Raw genomic sequence first — 12,253 nt, forward strand, 5'->3', positions numbered from 1 at the left:
ACAGAATTCTCACAATGAGCACTGCAAGCTGTCAGGAATCTCTGGTGCCGGCGGTGAGAGTTGGAGGTCACGAAACAGCAAGTATGCAATTTGCATACATTCTGTCACTTATCAAATAGACACAAGTGGTCTTCCTCAATGGAAATGGACTGAGCTAGCACGGACACATCTAGTCGGAATGTGGTCAGAAATATAAAAATCGCTTACTCCTGCTCACATGATTGTCCATTTTTGTCAACAACAAGAGAGACTCCAAGTGTGCAGTGCATATGCTGTGAGAATTCTGAAGCTTGCAATCACGTAGAGTAAATGCAGAGTTTAGTCAAAAACCTGTACATGCCCTTTAATTATAAAATGAACACTGTAGCATACCAATCCTAACATTGAGTAATATACTCACTGCCAGTATTCAGCTTTGCTTGCTGGTTGCAGTAGTGATCACATAGCCCCACCATTCATATGCAATTTTCACATGGTCAAGTGACAACTAGCTTTTCTTCAATCTACTCTGTTTTTCACTGAACATTGAAAGAATTAGGAAGAGCAACTAGTTCGCACATGACTGTATATGTGAAAATTGTACATGAATGATTGGTCACGAGTAGTGTTGAGCGATTCCATCCGATACCGTGAAGTATCAGATCGGATTGGATCGGACCGATACCCAAAAAGTATCAGGTATCGCCGATTTCGATACCGGAAACCCCATTCAAGTCAATGGGACAGAAATATCGGAATTAAAAAAAACCCTTTCGTTACTTGTACATCCAGTTCGTGAGGGGGGAAGAGTGTGGCCGTTGCGTGGGCGGACACTGTGCGTGTCTGTGTGTGCGGGCGGGGTCTGTACGGGCCTCTCGGGGGTCTGTGCGGGCCTCTTGGGAGTCTGTGCAGGCCTGCCGGGGGTCTGTGCAGGCTGCTGGGGGTCTGTGCGCACCTGCCGGGGGTCTGTGCGGGCTGCCGGGGGTCTGTGCGGGCCTCTCGGGGGTCTGTGCGGGCCTGCCGGGGGTCTGTGCAGGCCTGCAGGGGGTCTGTGCGGGCCTGCCGGGGGTCTGTGCGGGCCTGCCGGGGGTCTGTGCGGGCCTGCCGGGGGTCAGTGCGGGCCTGCCGGGGGTCAGTGCGGGCTGCCGGGGGTTTGTGCGGGCTGCCGGGGGTTTGTGTGGGCTGCCCGGGGGTCTCTACGGGCCTGCCGGGGGTCTGTGCAGGCTGACAGGGGTCTGTGCGGGCTGTCAGGGGTCTGTGCGGGCCTGCCAGGGATCTGTACGGGCCTGCCAGGGGTCTGTGCTGGCTACCAGGGGTCTGTGCGGGCCTGCCGGGAGTTGTGTGTGTATGCGGGCATCGTCCGATGGGACTACAAGTGTCATCTTTAAAAAATATTAAAATAACAAACAACCAATATACCCTCTGATCTGCAGAAATCCACGAGTGTCCCACAATGATCTCCCGTGGAGAATAGCAGCATCAGCTGATGCCACCGCTCTCTAGGGGCCCCAGGAATACAATGACGGGAGGTAGGTATCCTTCCGCACTGTATTCCTCCGCCACTGTAAAAAATTAGTCCCTAGTCTCACTTTTGGCATTGCTGTGTGAGAAAGTTCCCACGTAGCTTTTGCCATGAAGTGAGACCAGTGAACTATAGTAACCTCTCAGTGATGCAGTGCAGGAGATCGTCGTGGGACACTCGTGGATTTCTGCAGATCAGGGAGTATATTGCTTGTTTGTTATTTTAATATTTTTTACAGTGAGATGACACTGGCTTCGGGGATCTAAGTGACAAGTGATGGTGAGTATGTACTCTATGTTTTATGTACTGTATGTCTATATGTATGTATTGTATGAATGTATTGTATGTAGTATGTATGTAGTATGTATGTATGTATGTTGTATGAATGTAGTATGTATGTAGTATGTATGTATGTTGCATGAATGTAGTATATATGTAGTATGTATGTATGTATGTTGTATGAATGTAGCATATATGTATTATGTATGTAGTATGTATGTAGTATATATGTAGTATGTATGTAGTATGTACAGTATGTATGTTGTATGAATGTAGTATATATGTAGTATGTATGTATGTATGTTGTATGAATGTAGTATATCTGTAGTATGTATGTATGCATGTTGTATGAATGTAGTATATATGTAGTATGTATGTATGTATGTTGTATATATGTAGTATGTATGTAGCATGTAGTATGTATGTATGCTTTATGAATGTAGTATATAAGTAGTATGTATGTAGTATGTATGTATGTATGTTGTATGAGTGTAGTATATATGTAGTATGTATGTAGTATGTGTGTATGTATGTTGTATGAATGTAGTATATATGTTGTATGTATGTTGTATGAATGTAGTATATATGTAGTATGTAGTATGTATGTATGTATGTTGTATGAATGTAGTATATATGTAGTATGCATGTATGTTGTATGAATGTTGTATATATGTAGTATGTATGTAGTATGTATGTTGTATGAATGTAGTATATATGTAGTATGTATGTTGTATGAGTGTAGTATATATGTAGTATGTAGTATGTATGTATGTATGTTGTATGAATGCAGTATATATGTAGTATGCATGTATGTTGTATGAATGTTGTATATATGTAGTATGTATGTAGTATGTATGTATGTATGTTGTATGAATGTAGTATATATGTAGTATGTATGTATGTTGTATGAGTGTAGTATATATGTAGTATGTATTGTAGGGATTCGCTCTGGTAGGCAATAGCTGGGCGGCAGTAATGAGGCAACACACAGGCATAAAGTCCAATTTCAGTGGTTTTAATGTCACTCAGTAACCAGCAGCTTAAGAAAACATAAGGGAAAACAAGCACATACTCCAGCTTGGAGAACCACTGGTCCCAGACTCACCCCTTGCACGGGACAGGTGTAACTAAGCGGCTGCCAGGTCCTGCGGCATCCGCCAGGTGCCATTCCCGGGGTTCTTCTGAGTCTTGCTGTGTTAGTCCTGCAGCACGGGAATCATATCAGTTTCAGGCTGAGTCCACACAAGTTCCTGTAGCTTCCAGAAACACACACTCATCCTGTGGCAATCACCAACCTCCATTACATAGGGCCTAACCCCTCCCTGACATCATCGCAGGTCCCGTCTTTAAGAAAAAACCCGGCCAAACATTAATCTGCTAGGAGAAACATATCTTCCATCCAGTAAAACACCCTTTACTGTACCACATACCTCCCCCTATGTTCAACCCTAGAGGGGTGGACACATGACATACAGTGAACTCTGGACAGGGCATCCGCATTCCCCGGTAGTCTGCCTGCGCGATGTTCTACTGAAAATTTAAAGTTTTGCAGGGACAGGAACCACCTGGTGACTCGGGCATTCCTCTCCTTAGCTTGACTCATCCATGTTAGAGGGGAATGATCTGTCACCAACCAAAATGTTCCCCCCAGCAAATAGTAAAGCAACGATTCCAGTGCCCACTTGATAGCCAGGCACTCTCTCTCCACAATTCTGTACCGGGTTTCAGGTAAGTTTCCAGCTTAGGAAGCTAATGAGATGCTCTTCCCCGTTAACTTCCTGAGACAGCACGGCACCGAGGCCTATCTCAGAGGCATCAGTCTGCACCACAAACTCTTTTTTGAAATTTGGAGTGATTAGGACTGGTGTACCACACAGTACCCCCTTTTAATTTTGTAAAGGCCTCCTCTAACTGATCATTCCAGTGGATCATCACAGATTTTTTTCCCTTTTAAACAATCTGTTAAAGGTACGGACAGGGTTGCAAAGTTGGGAATGAATCGCCTGTAATATCCCACCAAACCCAAAAAGGCCTTTACCTGCTTTGTTGTGAGGGGACGGGGCCAGTTCTGAATTGCCTCAACCTTGTTCACTTGGGGCTTGAGAACTCCCCTCCCAATGACATAACCCAAGTACCGGGCTTCCTCCAACCCTATGAAACACTTCTTTGGGTTGGCAGTTAGCCTTGCTTGTGGCAGGAAGTCTACCACTGCCTGTACTTTTGCTAAGTGGCTTTCCCAATCGGTGCTGAACACAATAATATCATCTGGATAGGCTGAGGCATAGCGGCGATGGGGACGGAGAACGATATCCATTAACCGCTGGAACATTGCTGGAGCGCCATGCAACCCAAAGGGTAACACCTTATACTGGAACAGCCCCTCAGGTGTTATAAACGCCATCTTTCCCTTCGCTGCCTCTGTTAGGGGTACCTGCCAATAACCTTTTGTGAGGTCCAGAGTTGTAAAATACCGTGCTTGCCCAAAGTGCTCTATCAACTCGTCAACCCGGGACATGGGGTAGGCGTCAAACTTTGAAATGTCATTTCTAAAATCATTACAGAATCTTAGAGACCCATCAGGCTTGGGTATTAGAACTATTGGGCTGGCCCACTCACTCTGAGACTCTTCTATGACCTCTACCTGTGGCATCATTTTTACCTCTTCCGAGATGGCTTGTCGCCGCGCCTCAGGCACTCGATATGGCTTTAGTTGGACCTTGGCCTGTGGCTCTGTGACAATGTCATGTTGGATTAGGGAGGTGCGTCCAGGGAGCTCTGAAAAAAACATCTGTATTTCGGCTGATGAACTCCCGGACCTCCTGAGCCTGTTTAGGAGACAAAGTATCTGCAATTTTGACTGCGGGTTGGGCTTCTCCTGCCTCGCCCCGAGGTATTGGAGCCTTTTCCATCTGAAATGCTGGCAGTGGACTATCCCCACCGAGGTGCTCTCTATCTTTCCAGGGTTTAAGCAAATTAACATGGTAAACCTGTTCTGGCTTTCTCCGACCTGGTTGGTGTACCTTGTAGTCTAATGGCCCCACCTTCTCCATGATCTCGTAGGGTCCCTGCCACCTTGCGAGAAATTTGCTATCTGCGGTAGGCACAAGCACTAAAACTCGATCCCCAGGGCTAAATGTTCTTACCCGAGCCTTACGGTTATATACCCGACTCTGTGACCATTGTGCTGCTTCCATATGTTCCCGGACCAAAGGTAGGACTGTCTCCGTTCTCTCTTGCATTTTGGCAACATGTTCTATCACACTATTGTGGGGAGTAGGTTGGTTCTCCCAGGCCTCTTTGGCTATATCTAGTAAGCCCCGTGGATGTCTGCCGTACAGTAGTTCAAAGGGCGAGAACCCCGTAGATGCCTGGGGTACCTCCCGCACTACAAATAACAAATATGGCAATAACAGATCCCAGTCCTTCCCATCTTTGGAAACTGCCTTTTTTAACATGCTCTTCAGTGTCTTATTGAATCTTTCTACCAGACCATCTGTTTGGGGATGATAGACCGAGGTACGCAACTGTTTAACATTTAACAACCGGCAGAGTTCCTTCATAATTTTTGACATAAAGGGGGTTCCCTGGTATGTTAAAATCTCTTGCAGAATTCCTACCCGTGAAAACATACCCATGAGTTCTTTTGCTATAAGCTTAGCTGATGTGTGGCGCAGAGGAATGGCCTCAGGATATCGGGTAGCATAGTCTAGAACTACAAGAATGTGTTGGTGTCCCCTTGCCGACTTATTGAGAGGCCCCACCAGGTCCATGGCCACTCTCTTGAAGGGTACCTCTATAATTGGCAAAGGCACCAAAGGGCTCCGAAAGTGAGGCTGGGGACTGGCTACCTGGCATACTGGACAGGAGCTACAGTACCGTTTAACTTCTTCATGAACCCCTGGCCAGTAAAATCGCTGCAGAATTCGGTCAAGGGTCTTCTTTTGGCCCAAATGCCTCCCAAGTACATGCGCATGCGCTAAATCCATTACCAGCCTTTGTAATGTCTGAGGTAACTGTAACTGTTCTACCATTTCCCCACGTATTTTCTCGACTCGGTACAACAAATCCTGATTCAACTCAAAGTGTGGAAACACCGTATCTGCCCCAGGTTGTTGGGATTCCCCATTGACAAACAGTACATTTTCTCTGGCCCTGGCTAAAGTGAGGTCTCGGAGATGCGCTCTACCAAAATTATCACCTGATACATTCAAGTCTGACAACTCGGGTCCCAGCGGCAAGTCTTCCACCTCTCCAGCCAATACTTCTATGGGAGAACTCTCCCCCTCCTCCACCAAGGGAAGGTTATTCCTACCGCCAGCACTTCTTCCTCTGGGCCACCAGGTTCATGCCCCCCTTCTGGAGAATGTAACCTGGTTGCCTCTGGTGCCGGCAGTTGCTCAGTGGACGGGACAACCGACGGCCACAGCACAGAAAACAATGGAAAGTCTCTTCCTATTATCACTTCATAATGTAAATTAGTCACCACCCCCACCTCGTGGCACTGCCTCCCTGCTGGCGTGCTGATTACCACTAGTGCGGTGGGATAGTCTTTTAAGTCTCCATGTATACACAACACCCCAATTTTCCGACCCGTATACTCGCTGGTGTGTATCCAGCTGGCTCGTACCAGGGTTACAAGACTCCCTGAGTCGAACAGGGCCACAGCCGGGTTGCCCTCTACTTCAACCCGACAAAATGTTCCATATTGGGACCTTTCGGGGTACCCATTGCACACATCGGTTCGGCATAGTGGGACTGGCGGTACCCAAAATTGGTGTCCATGGGCTCAGTCAGGTGGGGGCAATCAGCTCTCATATGACCTGGTTCCTGGCACCGCCAGCAGATTATTGGGCTCCTTACTTCCCCAGATAAGTCCTGAGCGGCCTTCCTGGGCTCCGCTCGCCGAACCAGGGGCAGGGACTTAGGGAACCTTCCGGTTACTTTTCGAGGTGTCCCTCCCTGTAACTCTTTGGTAGCCCCATACCTTTCTATGAGGTCTATCATCTGCATGGTATTAGTAGGGGAAGCCTGAACGACCCATGTCTGGAGGGAGTGGGGCAAAGCCCTCCAAAATTTATCAGTCACTATGCGGTCCAGCATGGCCATGGGGGACAACACCTCAGACTGCAACCACATTTGTAACAGGTGTAACAGGTCATAATACTGGGACTTGGCCGGCTTGGAGGGGGTAAACTCCCACTGGTGTACCCGCTGGGCCTGCACTAACACATTTACCCCAAGACGAGCCAATATCTCACCCTTGACGACCGTGTAGTCCGCCCTTTGCTCGGTGGGTAGGTCCTGATACGCCTTTAAAGGTCCTGGGGTCAGAAACGGAGTGAGGACATCTGCCCAATGGTCCCTGGGTAGCTTCTCTCTCTCAGCGACTCCTTCGAACATCTCCAGGTATGCCTCCACATCGTCCGATTTCTCCATCTTGGGAATTGCTATACGAACCGCTTTCCGGACCTCATGGATTCCCCGGTCAGCTCCTTTTGTCTGCGCTGCCGTGATATGCTGTATCAACAGCTGATTGGTTTCCTGCTGCTGCATAGCCTGCTGCTGCTGTGTAGCCTGCTGCTGCATAGCCTGCTGCTGGTGTCGCATGGCCTCTATGAGCGTTTTTACCGTGGCCTCCATTTCTGGAAAGTTCCCCGCCTGGATCTCTGCCACTCGTTTCACCCAAGACATAGGCTGGGGTACCGATCAAAACAAAAACAGCCTGGCCTCACTGCCTCTGCCTGCATTCAGTCCACCAATTGTAGGGATTCGCTCTGGTAGGCAACAGCTGGGCGGCAGTAACGGGGCAACACACAGGCATAAAGTCCAATTTCAGTGGTTTTAATATCACTCAGTAACCAGCAGCTTAAGAAAACATAAGGGAAAACAAGCACATACTCCAGCTTGGAGAACCACTGGTCCCAGACTCACCCCTTGCACGGCACGGGCGTAACTAAGCGGCTGCCAGGTCCTGCAGCATCCGCCAGGTGCCATTCCCGGGGTTCTACCGAGTCTTGCTGCGTTAGTCCTGCAGCACAGAAATCATATATATCAGTTTCAGGTTGAGTCCACACAAGTTCCTGTAGCTTCCAGAAACACACACTCATCCTGTGGCAATCACCAACTTCCATTACATAGGGCCTAACCCCTCCCACCAGTGAGGTAGACATCACATGGGCTGATCACGTGACCCTGACATCATCGCAGGTCCGGTCTTTAAGAAAAAACCCTGCCAAACATTAATCTGCTAGGAGAAACGTATCTTCCATCCAGTAAAACACCCTTTACTGTACCACAGTATGTAGTATGTATGTATGTATGTTGTATGAATGTATTATATATGTAGTATGTATGTAAGTATGTTGTATGAATGTAGTATATATGTAGTATGTATGTAGTATGTATGTTGTATGAATGTTGTATATATGTAGTATGTATGAAGTATGTAGTATGTATGTTTTTTTTTTCTTACATTCAACACATTAGCCGGATGATGGGATTACTACTGTCCCATCATTGGCTAATGTGTCAATCACTGTCATTGTAGCAGGCATAGCCCGATGGGACTTGTAGTCTCATCTGACGATGCCTGCACACACACACAACCCCCGGCAGGCCCGCACAGACCCCCGGCAGCCCGCACAGACCCCCGGCAGGCCCGCACAGACCCCCGGCAGGCCCGCACAGACCGCGCATCATGATACGCACAGACCGCGTATCATGATGACATCATTTCAGCAGCCAATCACAACCACAACACTGGCTCATTGCATTATGGGAACTTCCGATTCCGGTATCCGATATTGTAAAAATATCGGTACTCGGTATCGGAATTCCGATATAGCGAATATCGGCCGATATCCGACATTTGCAGTTTCGGAATGCTCAACACTAGTCACGAGATGACTTCTTAAACAGCTAGGTGTTTCCAAATTGAGTTTTTGCCAGAAAACTTAGATACACCTCTGCTTCTGTAATGATTTTATGCAGTAACAATCCTTTTGCAAAATTAATAGATTACATTTTGATTATGTATAGCTGCCATGTAGAGGAATTTTATAGCTTGCTAAAGATAGAAGAAATATTGAGTTTAATTGATCATTGCACTTAAAAAAGCAACCTCATTTGATGTATCTACCGTATATACTCGAGTATAAGTCGATCCGAGTATAAGTCGACCCCCCTAATTTTGCCTCAAAAACCTGGGAAAACTTATTGACTCGAGTATAAGTCTAGGGTGGGAATTGCCGAAGATACTGGTAAATTTCAAAAATAAAAATAGATAAGAATGAATAATGAATAATGGTGGCCCAAAATATTGAAATGCTGCACAACTTATGCCCCATAAATGCTGCACATGAATAATGGTGACCCAAATATTGAAATGCTGCACAACTTATGCCCCATAAATGCTGCACATGAATAATGGTGGCCCAAATATTGAAATGCTGCACAACTTATGCCCCATAAATGCTGCACATGAATAATGGTGGCCCAAATATTAAAAATGCTGCACAACTTATGCCCCATAAATGCTGCATTACCGGCTCTTCAGTCCCTCTGCGCCGACTCTTCAGTGACTCAGAGGGCGCGTACTATCCACGTCATCGCGCCCCCTGTACGTCACTGCCAGAAGACGCGCCGGGAGAGAGCGGCACAGAGCGACTTGAAACAACGCCGCCGCAGCCGCCACGGCCCTATCACCCGCCGCCGCCGGGACACTGACAGGCTGCAGGGGACCGCAGACAGATACCGGGGAATGCGGAGACGACGGGGACCAGGTAAGTTTGAACCGTGACCCGAATATAAGTCGAGGGGGGTGTTTTTCAGCCCAAAAAGGGGGCTGAAAAACTCGACTTATATTCGAGTATATACGGTATGTGCGAAAATAACATAACATAACATTTAATATCAATTATGTTGACTTACCACAGGAAAACCACTCTAAAGGGCCAGCTAATAGGTGATTTACTGCTTACTCCCTTGCTAGCCATTGTCTGCTATCAAGTTATTTTATGCATGATTGTTAAAAGGAATCTGTTAGCAGCTTTTTGCCATCTAATCTGGGAGTAGCGTAAGGCAGGGGCCGAAACCATGACTCCAGCGAGGTATCACTTACTGATCTGCTTGCTGTAGTTTTCATAAAATCACAGTTTTTCAGCAGGAGATTATCATTAGAGGACTAGTAAACCTGTGGGGGGGCGTCATTCCACGACATGCCATGAAGGGATGGGATTCAGGCTATGTCCTGACAGGGGCCATTGACTATAATGTGCTTTGTACTACATTCGTTGGTCCCATGGAAGCTTACGTTCAAACACTCCTGCAAGATGGGATTCAGGCATGTGCCCCGATGGGTCCATTGACTAGGTTACTGCTGACTAGTGTTGAGCATTCCGATACGGCAAGTATCGGGTATCGGCCGATACTTGCTGTATCGGAATTCCGATACCGACTTCTGATATTTTTTCAATATCGGAATTCGGCATCGGAATCGGAAGTTCAGTTGATTGACGGCCTGATGTCATCATGATGCGCGGTGTGTGCGCATCATGATGCGCCGTCATTTCGGGCCTTCCGGGGGTCTCTGCCGGCCTGCCGGGGGGCTGTGCCGGCCTGCCGGGGGGCTGTGTGGACTGCCCGGGGTCTCTGCCGGCCTGCCGGGGGGCTGTGCCGGCCTGCCGGTGGTCTGTGCACCCTGTGGGGGTCTGTACCGGCCTGCCGGGGGGCTGTGCCGGCCTGCCGGGGGGCTGTGCTGATGTCCGGGGGTCTGTGCAAGCATCGTCCGATGGGACTACAAGTCCCATCGGGCGATGCCTGCTACCATGACAGTGATTGACACATTAGCCAATGATGGGACAGTAGTAGTCCCATCATCCGGCTAATGTGTTAAATGTTAAAAAAAAAAAAAAAAAAAATACTACATACATACTACATGCATGCTACATACATACTACATGCTACATACATACTACATATATACTACATACATACTACATACATGCTACATACATACTACATGCATGCTACATACATACTACATGCTACATACATACTACATGCATGCTACATACATACTACATATATACTACATACATACTACATACATGCTACATACATACTGCATGCTACATACATACTACATGCATGCTACATACATACTACATATATACTACATGCATGCTACATACATACTACATGCTACATACATACTACATATATACTACATACATACTACATACATGCTACATACATACTGCATGCTACATACATACTACATACATACTACATGCATGCTACATACATACTACATGCATGCTACATACATACTACATGCATGCTACATGCATGCTACATACTACATGCTACATACATACCACGTACATACTACATACATACTACATACTACATATATACTACATGCATGCTACATACATACTACATGCTACATACATACCACATACATACTACATACTACATATATACTACATGCATGCTACATACATACTACATGCTACATACATACCACATACATACTACATACATACTACATGCTACATACATACTACATATATACTACATGCATGCTACATACATACTACATGCTACATACATACCACATACATACTACATACATGCTACATACATACTACATGCTACATACATACTACATGCTACATGCATGCTACATACATACTACATACATACTACATGCTACATACATACCACATATATACTACATACATACAATACATTCATACAATACATACATAGACATACAGTACATATAACATAGAGTAACATACTTACCAATACTTGTCACATTGTTCCCCGAAGCCATTGTCTTTCCGGAATAAATATTAACATAACAAACCACAAAAATACTCACCCACGATCCGAAGCAGTCCACGAGTGTGTCCCACGACGATCTTGGGTAGAGAACTGCAGCATCAGATGATGCTGCCGTTCTCTACGGGCTGCAGGAATCCAATGACGGAAGGTAGGTATCCTTCCGCACTGTATTCCTCCGCCACTTAAAAAAAAAAAAGTCCCTAGTCTCACTTTATGCCATTGCTGCGTGGGAATTTCCCACACAGCAATGGCATAAAGTGAGACTAGGGACTTTTTTTTTTTTAAGTGGCGGAGGAATACAGTGCGGAAGGATACCTGCCTTCCGTCATTGGATTCCTGCAGCCCGTAGAGAACGGCAGCAACAGCTGATGCTGCAGTTCTCTACCCAAGATCGTCGTGGGACACACTCGTGGACTGCTTCGGATCGTGGGTGAGTATTTTTGTGGTTTGTTATGTTAATATTTATTCCGGAAAGACAATGGCTTCGGGGAACAATGTGACAAGTATTGGTAAGTATGTTACTCTATGTTATATGTACTGTATGTCTATGTATGTATTGTATGAATGTATTGTATGTATGTAGTATATATGTGGTATGTATGTAGCATGTAGTATGTATGT

This window comes from Dendrobates tinctorius, unplaced genomic scaffold (genome assembly GCF_039654945.1).
Source record: "Dendrobates tinctorius isolate UK_male_01 unplaced genomic scaffold, ASM3965494v1 ptg000113l, whole genome shotgun sequence".
NCBI classification, from domain to species: domain Eukaryota; kingdom Metazoa; phylum Chordata; class Amphibia; order Anura; family Dendrobatidae; genus Dendrobates; species Dendrobates tinctorius.